We start from the raw sequence: 19,024 nt of genomic DNA on the forward strand, positions 1-19,024 counted from the left end.
TCACAACAGTCAGGAGACACTACTGTTTTTCTTTATGGAAAAAACTACCAAAGGCTGAATAATAAAGATTTTTTACTGTGGGAAGGCAAAACCACAGTTATTGTTTACTGGGGTATACCACACTTTTTTAAATAGAGATGTTTGCGGCTGAACAGTGAGCGACACACTCAAACTGCTTTTTTTTTAGATACCAAAGGCCCAAAACTGGATAGTACAGCGATTTGACCCGTGGAACTGCGAAACCACACTGGGATGTCGGGCCTACACAAAACTATTTTCAACAGATATATTTTTGTGTCACAACAGTCAGGAGACACTACTGTTTTTCTTTACGGAAAAAACTACCAAAACCTGAATAATATAGATTTTTACCGTGGGATGGCAAAACCACAGTTATTGTTTACTAGGGTATACCACACTTTTTTAAATAGAGATATTTGTGGCTGAACAGTGAGCGACACACTCAAACTGCTTTTTTTTTAGATACCAAAGGCCCAAAACTGGATAGTACAGCGATTTGACCCGTGGAACTGCAAAATCACACTGGGATGTCGGGCCTACACAAGACTATTTTCAACAGATATATTTTTGTGTCACAACAGTCAGGAGACACTACTGTTTTTCTTTACGGAAAAAACTACCAAGACCTGAATAATAGAGATTTTTACCGTGGGATGGCAAAACCACAGTTATTGTTTACTGGGGTATACCACAATTTTTTAAATAGAGATGTTTGCGGCTGAACAGTGAGCGACACACTCAAACTGCTTTTTTTTTAGATACCAAAGGCCCAAAACTGGATAGTACAGCGATTTGACCCGTGGAACTGTGAAACCACACTGGGATGTTGGGCCTACACAAGACTATTTTCAAGAGATATATTTTTGAGTCACAACAGTCAGGAGACACTACTGTTTTTCGTTATGGAAAAAACTACCAAAAGCTGAATAATAGAGATTTTTTACCGTGGGATGGCAAAACCACAGTTATTGTTTACTGGGGTATACCACACTTTTTTAAATAGAGATATTTGCGGCTGAACAGTGAGCGACACACTCAAACTGCTTTTTTTTTATATACCAAAGGCCCAAAACTGGATAGTACAGCGATTTGACCCGTGGAACTGCGAAACCACACTGGGATGTCGGGCCTACACAAGACTATTTTCAACAGATATATTTTTGTGTCACAACAGTCAGGAGACACTATTGTTTTTCTTTACAGAAAAAACTACCAAAAGCTGAATAATAGAGATTTTTTACCGTGGGATGGCAAAACCACAGTTATTGTTTACTGGGGTATACCACACTTGTTTAAATAGAGATATTTGCGGCTGAACAGTGAGCGACACACTCAAACTGCTTTTTTTTTAGATACCAAAGGCCCAAAACTGGATAGTACAGCGATTTGACCTGTGGAACTGCGAAACCACACTGGGGTGTCGGGCCTACACAAGACTATTTTCAACAGATATATTTTTGTGTCACAACAGTCAGGAGACACTACTGTTTTTCTTTACAGAAAAAACTACGAAAAGCTGAATAATAGAGATTTTTTATCGTGGGATGGCAAAACCACAGTTATTGTTTACTGGGGTATACCACACTTTTTTAAATAGAGATATCTGCGGCCAAACAGTGAGCGACACACTCAAACTGGTTTTTTTTTAGATACCAAAGGCCCAAAACTGGATAGTACAGTGATTTGACCCGTGGAACTGCGAAACCACACTGGGATATCGGGCCTACACAAGACTATTTTCAACAGATATATTTTTGTGTCACAACAGTCAGGAGACACTACTGTTTTTCTTTACGGAAAAAACTACCAAAAGCTGAATAATAGAGATTTTTTACTGTGGGAAGGCAAAACCACAGTTATTGTTTACTGGGGTATACCACACTTTTTTAAATAGAGATGTTTGCGGCTGAACAGTGAGCGACACACTCAAACTGCTTTTTTTTTAGATACCAAAGGCCCAAAACTGGATAGTACAGCGATTTGACCCGTGGAACTGCGAAACCACACTGGGATGTCGGGCCTACACAAAACTATTTTCAACAGATATATTTTTGTGTCACAACAGTCAGAAGACACTACTGTTTTTCTTTACGGAAAACACTACCAAAACCTGAATAATAGAGATTTTTACCGTGGGATGGCAAAACCACAGTTATTGTTTACTAGGTTATACCACACATTTTTAAATAGAGATATTTGCGGCTGAACAGTGAGCGACACACTCAAACTGCTTTTTTTTTAGATACCAAAGGCCCAAAACTGGATAGTACAGCGATTTGACCCGTGGAACTGCGAAATCACACTGGGATGTCGGGCCTACACAAGACTATTTTCAACAGATATATTTTTGTGTCACAACAGTCAGGAGACACTACTGTTTTTCTTTACGGAAAAAACTACCAAGACCTGAATAATAGAGATTTTTACCGTGGGATGGCAAAACCACAGTTATTGTTTACTGGGGTATACCACAATTTTTTAAATAGAGATGTTTGCGGCTGAACAGTGAGCGACACACTCAAACTGCTTTTTTTTTAGATACCAAAGGCCCAAAACTGGATAGTACAGCGATTTGACCCGTGGAACTGTGAAACCACACTGGGATGTTGGGCCTACACAAGACTATTTTCAACAGATATATTTTTGTGTGACAACAGTCAGGAGACACTACTGTTTTTCTTTACAGAAAAAACTACCAAAAGCTGAATAATAGAGATTTTTTACCGTGGGATGGCAAAACCACAGTTATTGTTTACTGGGGTATACCACACTTTTTTAAATAGAGATATCTGCGGCTAAACAGTGAGCGACACACTCAAACTGCTTTTTTTTTAGATACCAAAGGCCCAAAACTGGATAGTACAGCGATTTGACCCGTGGAACTGCGAAACCACACTGGGATGTCGGGCCTACACAAGACTATTTTCAACAGATATATTTTTGTGTCACAACAGTCAGGAGACACTACTGTTTTTCTTTACGGAAAAAACTACCAAAAGCTGAATAATAGAGATTTTTTACTGTGGGAAGGCAAAACCACAGTTATTGTTTACTGGGGTATACCACACTTTTTTAAATAGAGATGTTTGCGGCTGAACAGTGAGCGACACACTCAAACTGCTTTTTTTTTAGATACCAAAGGCCCAAAACTGGATAGTACAGCGATTTGACCCGTGGAACTGCGAAACCACACTGGGATGTCGGGCCTACACAAGACTATTTTCAACAGATATATTTTTGTGTCACAACAGTCAGGAGACACTACTGTTTTTCTTTACGGAAAAAACTACCAAGACCTGAATAATAGAGATTTTTACCGTGGGATGGCAAAACCACAGTTATTGTTTACTGGGGTATACCACAATTTTTTAAATAGAGATGTTTGCGGCTGAACAGTGAGCGACACACTCAAACTGCTTTTTTTTTAGATACCAAAGGCCCAAAACTGGATAGTACAGCGATTTGACCCATGGAACTGCGAAACCACACTGGGATGTCGGGCCTACACAACACTATTTTCAACAGATATATTTTTGTGTCACAACAGTCAGGAGACACTACTGTTTTTCGTTATGGAAAAAACTACCAAAAGCTGAATAATAGAGATTTTTTACCGTGGGATGGCAAAACCACAGTTATTGTTTACTGGGGTATACCACACTTTTTAAAATAGAGATATTTGCGGCTGAACAGTGAGCGACACACTCAAACTGCTTTTTTTTTATATACCAAAGGCCCAAAACTGGATAGTACAGCGATTTGACCCGTGGAACTGCGAAACCACACTGGGATGTCGGGCCTACACAAGACTATTTTCAACAGATATATTTTTGTGTCACAACAGTCAGGAGACACTACTGTTTTTCTTTACAGAAAAAACTACCAAAAGCTGAATAATAGAGATTTTTTACCGTGGGATGGCAAAACCACAGTTATTGTTTACTGGGGTATACCACACTTTTTTAAATAGAGATATCTGCGGCTAAACAGTGAGCGACACACTCAAACTGCTTTTTTTTTAGATACCAAAGGCCCAAAACTGGATAGTACAGCGATTTGACCCGTGGAACTGCGAAACCACACTGGGATGTCGGGCCTACACAAGACTATTTTCAACAGATATATTTTTGTGTCACAACAGTCAGGAGACACTACTGTTTTTCTTTACGGAAAAAACTACCAAAAGCTGAATAATAGAGATTTTTTACTGTGGGAAGGCAAAACCACAGTTATTGTTTACTGGGGTATACCACACTTTTTTAAATAGAGATGTTTGCGGCTGAACAGTGAGCGACACACTCAGACTGCTTTTTTTTTAGATACCAAAGGCCCAAAACTGGATAGTACAGCGATTTGACCCGTGGAACTGCGAAACCACACTGGGATGTCGGGCCTACACAAGACTATTTTCAACAGATATATTTTTGTGTCACAACAGTCAGGAGACACTACTGTTTTTCTTTACGGAAAAAACTACCAAAACCTGAATAATAGAGATTTTTACCGTGGGATGGCAAAACCACAGTTATTGTTTCCTAGGGTATACCACACTTTTTTAAATAGAGATATTTGCGGCTGAACAGTGAGCGACACACTCAAACTGCTTTTTTTTTAGATACCAAAGGCCCAAAACTGGATAGTACAGCGATTTGACCCGTGGAACTGCGAAATCACACTGGGATGTCGGGCCTACACAAGACTATTTTCAACAGATATATTTTTGTGTCACAACAGTCAGGAGACACTACTGTTTTTCTTTACGGAAAAAACTACCAAGACCTGAATAATAGAGATTTTTACCTTGGGATGGCAAAACCACAGTTATTGTTTACTGGGTATACCACAATTTTTTAAATAGAGATGTTTGCGGCTGAACAGTGAGCGACACACTCAAACTGCTTTTTTTTTAGATACCAAAGGCCCAAAACTGGATAGTACAGCGATTTGACCCATGGAACTGCGAAACCACACTGGGATGTCGGGCCTACACAACACTATTTTCAACAGATATATTTTTGTGTCACAACAGTCAGGAGACACTACTGTTTTTCGTTATGGAAAAAACTACCAAAAGCTGAATAATAGAGATTTTTTACCGTGGGATGGCAAAACCACAGTTATTGTTTACTGGGGTATACCACACTTTTTTAAATAGAGATATCTGCGGCTAAACAGTGAGCGACACACTCAAGCTGCTTTTTTTTTAGATACCAAAGGCCCAAAACTGGATAGTACAGCGATTTGACCCGTGGAACTGCGAAACCACACTGGGATGTCGGGCCTACACAAGAATATTTTCAACAGATATATTTTTGTGTCACAACAGTCAGGAGACACTACTGTTTTTCTTTACGGAAAAAACTACCAAAGGCTGAATAATAGAGATTTTTTACTGTGGGAAGGCAAAACCACAGTTATTGTTTACTGGGGTATACCACACTTTTTTAAATAGAGATGTTTGCGGCTGAACAGTGAGCGACACACTCAAACTGCTTTTTTTTTAGATACCAAAGGCCCAAAACTGGATAGTACAGCGATTTGACCCGTGGAACTGCGAAACCACACTGGGATGTCGGGCCTACACAAGACTATTTTCAACAGATATATTTTTGTGTCACAACAGTCAGGAGACACTACTGTTTTTCTTTACGGAAAAAACTACCAAAAGCTGAATAATAGAGATTTTTTACTGTGGGAAGGCAAAACCACAGTTATTGTTTACTGGGGTATACCACACTTTTTTAAATAGAGATGTTTGCGGCTGAACAGTGAGCGACACACTCAAACTGCTTTTTTTTTAGATACCAAAGGCCCAAAACTGGATAGTACAGCGATTTGACCCGTGGAACTGCGAAACCACACTGGGATGTCGGGCCTACACAAAACTATTTTCAACAGATATATTTTTGTGTCACAACAGTCAGGAGACACTACTGTTTTTCTTTACGGAAAAAACTACCAAAACCTGAATAATAGAGATTTTTACCGTGGGATGGCAAAACCACAGTTATTGTTTACTAGGGAATACCACACTTTTTTAAATAGAGATATTTGCGGCTGAACAGTGAGCGACACACTCAAACTGCTTTTTTTTTAGATACCAAAGGCCCAAAACTGGATAGTACAGCGATTTGACCCGTGGAACTGCGAAATCACACTGGGATGTCGGGCCTACACAAGACTATTTTCAACAGATATATTTTTGTGTCACAACAGTCAGGAGACACTACTGTTTTTCTTTACGGAAAAAACTACCAAGACCTGAATAATAGAGATTTTTACCGTGGGATGGCAAAACCACAGTTATTGTTTACTGGGGTATACCACAATTTTTTAAATAGAGATGTTTGCGGCTGAACAGTGAGCGACACACTCAAACTGCTTTTTTTTTAGATACCAAAGGCCCAAAACTGGATAGTACAGTGATTTGACCCGTGGAACTGTGAAACCACACTGGGATGTTGGGCCTACACAAGACTATTTTCAAGAGATATATTTTTGAGTCACAACAGTCAGGAGACACTACTGTTTTTCGTTATGGAAAAAACTACCAAAAGCTGAATAATAGAGATTTTTTACCGTGGGATGGCAAAACCACAGTTATTGTTTACTGGGGTATACCACACTTTTTTAAATAGAGATATTTGCGGCTGAACAGTGAGCGACACACTCAAACTGCTTTTTTTTTAGATACCAAAGGCCCAAAACTGGATAGTACAGCGATTTGACCCGTGGAACTGCGAAACCACACTGGGATGTCGGGCCTACACAAGACTATTTTCAACAGATATATATTTGTGTGTCACAACAGTCAGGAGACACTACTGTTTTTCTTTACGGAAAAAACTACCAAAAGCTGAATAATAGAGATTTTTTACTGTGGGAAGGCAAAACCACAGTTATTGTTTACTGGGGTATACCACACTTTTTTAAATAGAGATGTTTGCGGCTGAACAGTGAGCGACACACTCAAACTGCTTTTTTTTTAGATACCAAAGGCCCAAAACTGGATAGTACAGCGATTTGACCCGTGGAACTGCGAAACCACACTGGGATGTCGGGCCTACGCAAGACTATTTTCAACAGATATATTTTTGTGTCACAACAGTCAGGAGACACTACTGTTTTTCTTTACGGAAAAAACTACCAAGACCTGAATAATAGAGATTTTTACCGTGGGATGGCAAAACCACAGTTATTGTTTACTGGGGTATACCACAATTTTTTAAATAGAGATGTTTGCGGCTGAACAGTGAGCGACACACTCAAACTGCTTTTTTTTTAGATACCAAAGGCCCAAAACTGGATAGTACTGCGATTTGACCCATGGAACTGCGAAACCACACTGGGATGTCGGGCCTACACAACACTATTTTCAACAGATATATTTTTGTGTCACAACAGTCAGGAGACACTACTGTTTTTCGTTATGGAAAAAACTACCAAAAGCTGAATAACAGAGATTTTTTACTGTGGGAAGGCAAAACCACAGTTATTGTTTACTGGGATATACCACACTTTTTTAAATAGAGATGTTTGCAGCTGAGCAGTGAGCGACACACTCAAACTGCTTTTTTTTTAGATACCAAAGGCCCAAAACTGGATAGTACAGCGATTTGACCCGTGGAACTGCGAAACCACACTGGGATGTCGGGCCTACACAAAACTATTTTCAACAGATATATTTTTGTGTCACAACAGTCAGGAGACACTACTGTTTTTCTTTACGGAAAAAACTAACAAAACCTGAATAATAGAGATTTTTACCGTGGGATGGCAAAACCACAGTTATTGTTTACTAGGGTATACCACACTTTTTTAAATAGAGATATTTGCGGCTGAACAGTGAGCGACACACTCAAACTGCTTTTTTTTTAGATACCAAAGGCCCAAAACTGGATAGTACAGCGATTTGACCCGTGGAACTGCGAAATCACACTGGGATGTCGGGCCTACACAAGACTATTTTCAACAGATATATTTTTGTGTCACAACAGTCAGGAGACACTACTGTTTTTCTTTACGGAAAAAACTACCAAGACCTGAATAATAGAGATTTTTACCGTGGGATGGCAAAACCACAGTTATTGTTTACTGGGGTATACCACAATTTTTTAAATAGAGATGTTTGCGGCTGAACAGTGAGCGACACACTCAAACTGCTTTTTATTTATATACCAAAGGCCCAAAACTGGATAGTACAGCGATTTGACCCGTGGAACTGCGAAACCACACTGGGATGTTGGGCCTACACAAGACTATTTTCAAGAGATATATTTTTGAGTCACAACAGTCAGGAGACACTACTGTTTTTCGTTATGGAAAAAACTACCAAAAGCTGAATAATAGAGATTTTTTACCGTGGGATGGCAAAACCACAGTTATTGTTTACTGGGGTATACCACACTTTTTTAAATAGAGATATTTGCGGCTGAACAGTGAGCGACACACTCAAACTGCTTTTTTTTTATATACCAAAGGCCCAAAACTGGATAGTACAGCGATTTGACCCGTGGAACTGCGAAACCACACTGGGATGTCGGGCCTACACAAGACTATTTTCAACAGATATATTTTTGTGTCACAACAGTCAGGAGACACTACTGTTTTTCTTTACAGAAAAAACTACCAAAAGCTGAATAATAGAGATTTTTTACCGTGGGATGGCAAAACCACAGTTATTGTTTACTGGGGTATACCACACTTTTTTAAATAGAGATGTTTGCGGCTGAACAGTGAGCGACACACTCAAACTGCTTTTTTTTTAGATACCAAAGGCCCAAAACTGGATAGTACAGCGATTTGACCCGTGGAACTGCGAAACCACACTGGCATGTCGAGCCTACACAAAACTATTTTCAACAGATATATTTTTGTGTCACAACAGTCAGGAGACACTACTGTTTTTCTTTATGGAAAAAACTACCAAAACCTGAATAATAGAGATTTTTACCGTGGGATGGCAAAACCACAGTTATTGTTTACTAGGGTATACCACACTTTTTTAAATAGAGATATTTGCGGCTGAACAGTGAGCGACACACTCAAACTGCTTTTTTTTTAGATACCAAAGGCCCAAAACTGGATAGTACAGCGATTTGACCCGTGGAACTGCGAAATCACACTGGGATGTCGGGCCTACACAAGACTATTTTCAACAGATATATTTTTGTGTCACAACAGTCAGGAGACACTACTGTTTTTCTTTACGGAAAAAACTACCAAGACCTGAATAATAGAGATTTTTACCGTGGGATGGCAAAACCACAGTTATTGTTTACTGGGGTATACCACAATTTTTTAAATAGAGATGTTTGCGGCTGAACAGTGAGCGACACACTCAAACTGCTTTTTTTTTAGATACCAAAGGCCCAAAACTGGATAGTACAGCGATTTGACCCGTGGAACTGTGAAACCACACTGGGATGTTGGGCCTACACAAGACTATTTTCAAGAGATATATTTTTGAGTCACAACAGTCAGGAGACACTACTGTTTTTCGTTATGGAAAAAACTACCAAAAGCTGAATAATAGAGATTTTTTACCGTGGGATGGCAAAACCACAGTTATTGTTTACTGGGGTATACCACACTTTTTTAAATAGAGATATTTGCGGCTGAACAGTGAGCGACACACTCAAACTGCTTTTTTTTTAGATACCAAAGGCCCAAAACTGGATAGTACAGCGATTTGACCCGTGGAACTGCGAAACCACACTGGGATGTTGGGCCTACACAAGACTATTTTCAACAGATATATATTTGTGTGTCACAACAGTCAGGAGACACTACTGTTTTTCTTTACGGAAAAAACTACCAAAAGCTGAATAATAGAGATTTTTTACTGTGGGAAGGCAAAACCACAGTTATTGTTTACTGGGGTATACCACACTTTTTTAAATAGAGATGTTTGCGGCTGAACAGTGAGCGACACACTCAAACTGCTTTTTTTTTAGATACCAAAGGCCCAAAACTGGATAGTACAGCGATTTGACCCGTGGAACTGCGAAACCACACTGGGATGTCGGGCCTACACAAGACTATTTTCAACAGATATATTTTTGTGTCACAACAGTCAGGAGACACTACTGTTTTTCTTTACGGAAAAAACTACCAAGACCTGAATAATAGAGATTTTTACCGTGGGATGGCAAAACCACAGTTATTGTTTACTGGGGTATACCACAATTTTTTAAATAGAGATGTTTGCGGCTGAACAGTGAGCGACACACTCAAACTGCTTTTTTTTTAGATACCAAAGGCCCAAAACTGGATAGTACTGCGATTTGACCCATGGAACTGCGAAACCACACTGGGATGTCGGGCCTACACAACACTATTTTCAACAGATATATTTTTGTGTCACAACAGTCAGGAGACACTACTGTTTTTCGTTATGGAAAAAACTACCAAAAGCTGAATAACAGAGATTTTTTACTGTGGGAAGGCAAAACCACAGTTATTGTTTACTGGGATATACCACACTTTTTTAAATAGAGATGTTTGCAGCTGAGCAGTGAGCGACACACTCAAACTGCTTTTTTTTTAGATACCAAAGGCCCAAAACTGGATAGTACAGCGATTTGACCCGTGGAACTGCGAAACCACACTGGGATGTCGGGCCTACACAAAACTATTTTCAACAGATATATTTTTGTGTCACAACAGTCAGGAGACACTACTGTTTTTCTTTACGGAAAAAACTAACAAAACCTGAATAATAGAGATTTTTACCGTGGGATGGCAAAACCACAGTTATTGTTTACTAGGGTATACCACACTTTTTTAAATAGAGATATTTGCGGCTGAACAGTGAGCGACACACTCAAACTGCTTTTTTTTTAGATACCAAAGGCCCAAAACTGGATAGTACAGCGATTTGACCCGTGGAACTGCGAAATCACACTGGGATGTCGGGCCTACACAAGACTATTTTCAACAGATATATTTTTGTGTCACAACAGTCAGGAGACACTATTGTTTTTCTTTACGGAAAAAACTACCAAGACCTGAATAATAGAGATTTTTACCGTGGGATGGCAAAACCACAGTTATTGTTTACTGGGGTATACCACAATTTTTTAAATAGAGATGTTTGCGGCTGAACAGTGAGCGACACACTCAAACTGCTTTTTTTTTATATACCAAAGGCCCAAAACTGGATAGTACAGCGATTTGACCCGTGGAACTGTGAAACCACACTGGGATGTTGGGCCTACACAAGACTATTTTCAAGAGATATATTTTTGAGTCACAACAGTCAGGAGACACTACTGTTTTTCGTTATGGAAAAAACTACCAAAAGCTGAATAATAGAGATTTTTTACCGTGGGATGGCAAAACCACAGTTATTGTTTACTGGGGTATACCACACTTTTTTAAATAGAGATATTTGCGGCTGAACAGTGAGCGACACACTCAAACTGCTTTTTTTTTATATACCAAAGGCCCAAAACTGGATAGTACAGCGATTTGTCCCGTGGAACTGCGAAACCACACTGGGATGTCGGGCCTACACAAGACTATTTTCAACAGATATATTTTTGTGTCACAACAGTCAGGAGACACTACTGTTTTTCTTTACAGAAAAAACTACCAAAAGCTGAATAATAGAGATTTTTTACCGTGGGATGGCAAAACCACAGTTATTGTTTACTGGGGTATACCACACTTTTTTAAATAGAGATGTTTGCGGCTGAACAGTGAGCGACACACTCAAACTGCTTTTTTTTTAGATACCAAAGGCCCAAAACTGGATAGTACAGCGATTTGACCCGTGGAACTGCGAAACCACACTGGCATGTCGGGCCTACACAAAACTATTTTCAACAGATATATTTTTGTGTCACAACAGTCAGGAGACACTACTGTTTTTCTTTATGGAAAAAACTACCAAAACCTGAATAATAGAGATTTTTACCGTGGGATGGCAAAACCACAGTTATTGTTTACTAGGGTATACCACACTTTTTTAAATAGAGATATTTGCGGCTGAACAGTGAGCGACACACTCAAACTGCTTTTTTTTTAGATACCAAAGGCCCAAAACTGGATAGTACAGCGATTTGACCCGTGGAACTGCGAAATCACACTGGGATGTCGGGCCTACACAAGACTATTTTCAACAGATATATTTTTGTGTCACAACAGTCAGGAGACACTACTGTTTTTCTTTACGGAAAAAACTACCAAGACCTGAATAATAGAGATTTTTACCGTGGGATGGCAAAACCACAGTTATTGTTTACTGGGGTATACCACAATTTTTTAAATAGAGATGTTTGCGGCTGAACAGTGAGCGACACACTCAAACTGCTTTTTTTTTAGATACCAAAGGCCCAAAACTGGATAGTACAGCGATTTGACCCGTGGAACTGTGAAACCACACTGGGATGTTGGGCCTACACAAGACTATTTTCAAGAGATATATTTTTGAGTCACAACAGTCAGGAGACACTACTGTTTTTCGTTATGGAAAAAACTACCAAAAGCTGAATAATAGAGATTTTTTACCGTGGGATGGCAAAACCTCAGTTATTGTTTACTGGGGTATACCACACTTTTTTAAATAGAGATATTTGCGGCTGAACAGTGAGCGACACACTCAAACTGCTTTTTTTTTATATACCAAAGGCCCAAAACTGGATAGTTCAGCGATTTGACCCGTGGAACTGCGAAACCACACTGGGATGTCGGGCCTACACAAGACTATTTTCAACAGATATAGTTTTGTGTCACAACAGTCAGGAGACACTACTGTTTTTCTTTACAGAAAAAACTACCAAAAGCTGAATAATAGAGATTTTTTACCGTGGGATGGCAAAACCACAGTTATTGTTTACTGGGGTATACCACACTTTTTTAAATAGAGATGTTTGCGGCTGAACAGTGAGCGACACACTCAAACTGCTTTTTTTTTAGATACCAAAGGCCCAAAACTGGATAGTACAGCGATTTGACCCGTGGAACTGCGAAACCACACTGGGATGTCGGGCCTACACAAAACTATTTTCAACAGATATATTTTTGTGTCACAACAGTCAGGAGACACTACTGTTTTTCTTTACGGAAAAAACTACCAAAACCTGAATAATAGAGATTTTTACCGTGGGATGGCAAAACCACAGTTATTGTTTACTAGGGTATACCACACTTTTTTAAATAGAGATATTTGCTGCTGAACAGTGAGCGACACACTCAAACTGCTTTTTTTTTAGATACCAAAGGCCCAAAACTGGATAGTACAGCGATTTGACCCGTGGAACTGAGAAATCACACTGGGATGTCGGGCCTACACAAGACTATTTTCAACAGATATATTTTTGTGTCACAACAGTCAGGAGACACTACTGTTTTTCTTTATGGAAAAAACTACCAAGACCTGAATAATAGAGATTTTTACCGTGGGATGGCAAAACCACAGTTATTGTTTACTGGGGTATACCACAATTTTTTAAATAGAGATGTTTGCGGCTGAACAGTGAGCGACACACTCAAACTGCTTTTTTTTTAGATACCAAAGGCCCAAAACTGGATAGTACAGCGATTTGACCCATGGAACTGCGAAACCACACTGGGATGTCGGGCCTACACAACACTATTTTTAACAGATATATTTTTGTGTCACAACAGTCAGGAGACACTACTGTTTTTCGTTATGGAAAAAACTACCAAAAGCTGAATAATAGAGATTTTTTACCGTGGGATGGCAAAACCACAGTTATTGTTTACTGGGGTATACCACACTTTTTTAAATAGAGATATCTGCAGCTAAACAGTGAGCGACACACTCAAGCTGCTTTTTTTTTAGATACCAAAGGCCCAAAACTGGATAGTACAGCGATTTGACCCGTGGAACTGCGAAACCACACTGGGATGTCGGGCCTACACAAGACTATTTTCAACAGATATATTTTTGTGTCACAACAGTCAGGAGACACTACTGTTTTTCTTTACGGAAAAAACTACCAAAGGCTGAATAATAGAGATTTTTTACTGTGGGAAGGCAAAACCACAGTTATTGTTTACTGGGGTATACCACACTTTTTTAAATAGAGATGTTTGCGGCTGAACAGTGAGCGACACACTCAAACTGCTTTTTTTTTAGATACCAAAGGCCCAAAACTGGATAGTACAGCGATTTGACCCGTGGAACTGCGAAACCAAACTGGGATGTCGGGCCTACACAAGACTATTTTCAACAGATATATTTTTGTGCCACAACAGTCAGGAGACACTACTGTTTTTCTTTACGGAAAAAACTACCAAAAGCTGAATAATAGAGATTTTTTACTGTGGGAAGGCAAAACCACAGTTACTGTTTACTGGGGTATACCACACTTTTTTAAATAGAGATGTTTGCGGCTGAACAGTGAGCGACACACTCAAACTGCTTTTTTTTTAGATACCAAAGGCCCAAAACTGGATAGTACAGCGATTTGACCCGTGGAACTGCGAAACCACACTGGGATGTCGGGCCTACACAAAACTATTTTCAACAGATATATTTTTGTGTCACAACAGTCAGGAGACACTACTGTTTTTCTTTACGGATAAAACTACCAAAACCTGAATAATAGAGATTTTTACCGTGGGATGGCAAAACCACAGTTATTGTTTACTAGGGTATACCACACTTTTTTAAATAGAGATATTTGCGGCTGAACAGTGAGCGACACACTCAAACTGCTTTTTTTTTAGATACCAAAGGACCAAAGCTGGATAGTACAGCGATTTGACCCGTGGAACTGCGAAATCACACTGGGATGTCGGGCCTACACAAGACTATTTTCAACAGATATATTTTTGTGTCACAACAGTCAGGAGACACTACTGTTTTTCTTTACGGAAAAAACTACCAAGACCTGAATAATAGAGATTTTTACCGTGGGATGGCAAAACCACAGTTATTGTTTACTGGGGTATACCACAATTTTTTAAATAGAGATGTTTGCGGCTGAACAGTGAGCGACACACTCAAACTGCTTTTTTTTTAGATACCAAAGGCCCAAAACTGGATAGTACAGCGATTTGACCCGTGGAACTGTGAAACCACACTGGGATGTTGGGCCTACACAAGACTATTTTCAAGAGATATATTTTTGAGTCACAACAGTCAGGAGACACTACTGTTTTTCGTTATGGAAAAAACTACCAAAAGCTGAATAATAGAGATTTTTTACCGTGGGATGGCAAAACCACAGTTATTGTTTACTGGAGTATACCACACTTTTATAAATAGAGATATCTGCGGCTAAACAGTGATCGACACACTCAAACTGCTTTTTTTTTATATACCAAAGGCCCAAAACTGGATAGTACAGCGATTTGACCCGTGGAACTGCGAAACCACACTGGGATGTCGGGCCTACACAAGACTATTTTCAACAGATATATATTTTTGTGTCACAACAGTCAGGAGACACTACTGTTTTTCTTTACGGAAAAAACTACCAAAAGCTGAATAATACAGATTTTTTACTGTGGGAAGGCAAAACCACAGTTATTGTTTACTGGGGTATACCACACTTTTTTAAATAGAGATGTTTGCGGCTGAACAGTGAGCGACACACTCAAACTGCTTTTTTTTTAGATACCAAAGGCCCAAAACTGGATAGTACAGCGATTTGACCCGTGGAACTGCGAAACCACACTGGGATGTCGGGCCTACACAAGACTATTTTCAACAGATATATTTTTGTGTCACAACAGTCAGGAGACACTACTGTTTTTCTTTACGGAAAAAACTACCAAGACCTGAATAATAGAGATTTTTACCGTGGGATGGCAAAACCACAGTTATTGTTTACTGGGGTATACCACAATTTTTTAAATAGAGATGTTTGCGGCTGAACAGTGAGCGACACACTCAGACTGCTTTTTTTTTAGATACCAAAGGCCCAAAACTGGATAGTACTGCGATTTGACCCATGGAACTGCGAAACCACACTGGGATGTCGGGCCTACACAACACTATATTCAACAGATATATTTTTGTGTCACAACAGTCAGGAGACACTACTGTTTTTCGTTATGGAAAAAACTACCAAAAGCTGAATAACAGAGATTTTTTACCGTGGGATGGCAAAACCACAGTTATTGTTTACTGGGGTATACCACACTTTTTTAAATAGAGATATCTGCGGCTAAACAGTGAGCGACACACTCAAACTGCTTTTTTTTTAGATACCAAAGGCCCAAAACTGGATAGTACAGCGATTTGACCCGTGGAACTGCGAAACCACACTGGGATGTCGGGCCTACACAAGACTATTTTCAACAGATATATTTTTGTGTCACAACAGTCAGGAGACACTACTGTTTTTCTTTACGGAAAAAACTACCAAAGGCTGAATAATAGAGATTTTTAACTGTGGGAAGGCAAAACCACAGTTATTGTTTACTGGGATATACCACACTTTTTTAAATAGAGATGTTTGCGGCTGAACAGTGAGCGACACACTCAAACTGCTTTTTTTTTAGATACCAAAGGCCCAAAACTGGATAGTACAGCGATTTGACCCGTGGAACTGCGAAACCACACTGGGATGTCGGGCCTACACAAAACTATTTTCAACAGATATATTTTTGTGTCACAACAGTCAGGAGACACTACTGTTTTTCTTTACGGAAAAAACTACCAAAACCTGAATAATAGAGATTTTTACCGTGGGATGGCAAAACCACAGTTATTGTTTACTACGGTATACCACACTTTTTTAAATAGAGATATTTGCGGCTGAACAGTGAGCGACACACTCAAACTGCTTTTTTTTTAGATACCAAAGGCCCAAAACTGGATAGTACAGCGATTTGACCCGTGGAACTGCGAAATCACACTGGGATGTCGGGCCTACACAAGACTATTTTCAACAGATATATTTTTGTGTCACAACAGTCAGGAGACACTACTGTTTTTCTTTACGGAAAAAACTACCAAGACCTGAATAATAGAGATTTTTACCGTGGGATGGCAAAACCACAGTTATTGTTTACTGGGGTATACCACAATTTTTTAAATAGAGATGTTTGCGGCTGAACAGTGAGCGACACACTCAAACTGCTTTTTTTTTAGATACCAAAGGCCCAAAACTGGATAGTACAGCGATTTGACCCGTGGAACTGTGAAACCACACTGGGATGTTGGGCCTACACAAGGCTATTTTCAAGAGATATATTTTTGAGTCACAACAGTCAGGAGACACTACTGTTTTTCGTTATGGAAAAAACTACCAAAAGCTGAATAATAGAGATTTTTTACCGTGGGATGGCAAAACCACAGTTATTGTTTACTGGGGTATACCACACTTTTTTAAATAGAGATATTTGCGGCTGAACAGTGAGCGACACACTCAAACTGCTTTTTTTTTAGATACCAAAGGCCCAAAACTGGATAGTACAGCGATTTGACCCGTGGAACTGCAAAACCACACTGGGATGTCGGGCCTACACAAGACTATTTTCAACAGATATATTTTTGTGTCACAACAGTCAGGAGACACTACTGTTTTTCTTTACAGAAAAAACTACCAAAAGCTGAATAATAGAGATTTTTTACCGTGGGATGGCAAAACCACAGTTATTGTTTACTGGGGTATACCACACTTTTTTAAATAGAGATGTTTGCGGCTGAACAGTGAGCGACACACTCAAACTGCTTTTTTTTTAGATACCAAAGGCCCAAAACTGGATAGTACAGCGATTTGACCCGTGGAACTGCGAAACCACACTGGGATGTCGGGCCTACACAAAACTATTTTCAACAGATATATTTTTGTGTCACAACAGTCAGGAGACACTACTGTTTTTCTTTACGGAAAAAACTACCAAAACCTGAATAATAGAGATTTTTACCGTGGGATGGCAAAACCACAGTTATTGTTTACTAGGGTATACCACACTTTTTTAAATAGAGATATTTGCGGCTGAACAGTGAGCGACACACTCAAACTGCTTTTTTTTTAGATACCAAAGGCCCAAAACTGGATAGTACAGCGATTTGACCCGTGGAACTGCGAAATCACACTGGGATGTCGGGCCTACACAAGACTATTTTCAACAGATATATTTTTGTGTCACAACAGTCAGGAGACACTACTGTTTTTCTTTACGGAAAAAACTACCAAGACCTGAATAATAGAGATTTTTACCGTGGGATGGCAAAACCACAGTTATTGTTTACTGGGGTATACCACAATTTTTTAAATAGAGATGTTTGCGGCTGAACAGTGAGCGAGACACTCAAACTGCTTTCTTTTTAGATACCAAAGGCCCAAAACTGGATAGTACAGCGATTTGACCCGTGGAACTGTGAAACCACACTGGGATGTTGGGCCTACACAAGACTATTTTCAAGAGATATATTTTTGAGTCACAACAGTCAGGAGACACTACTGTTTTTCGTTATGGAAAAAACTACCAAAAGCTGAATAATAGAGATTTTTTACCGTGGGATGGCAAAACCACAGTTATTGTTTACTGGGGTATACCACACTTTTTTAAATAGAGATATTTGCGGCTGAACAGTGAGCGACACACTCAAACTGCTTTTTTTTTATATACCAAAGGCCCAAAACTGGATAGTACAGCGATTTGACCCGTGGAACTGCAAAACCACACTGGGATGTCGGGCCTACACAAGACTATTTTCAACAGATATATTTTTGTGTCACAACAGTCAGGAGACACTACTGTTTTTCTTTACAGAAAAAACTACCAAAAGCTGAATAATAGAGATTTTTTACAGTGGGATGGCAAAACCACAGTTATTGTTTACTGGGGTATACCACACTTTTTTAAATAGAGATGTTTGCGGCTGAACAGTGAGCGACACACTCAAACTGCTTTTTTTTTAGATACCAAAGGCCCAAAACTGGATAGTACAGCGATTTGACCCGTTGAACTGCTAAATCACACTGGGATGTCGGGCCTACACAAGACTATTTTCAACAGATATATTTTTGTGTCACAACAGTCAGGAGACACTACTGTTTTTCTTTACGGA

Source organism: Phyllobates terribilis, unplaced genomic scaffold (assembly GCF_046119375.1).
Source record: "Phyllobates terribilis strain yellow unplaced genomic scaffold, ASM4611937v1 Scaffold_1__5_contigs__length_1240528914, whole genome shotgun sequence".
Lineage (NCBI taxonomy): Eukaryota > Metazoa > Chordata > Amphibia > Anura > Dendrobatidae > Phyllobates > Phyllobates terribilis.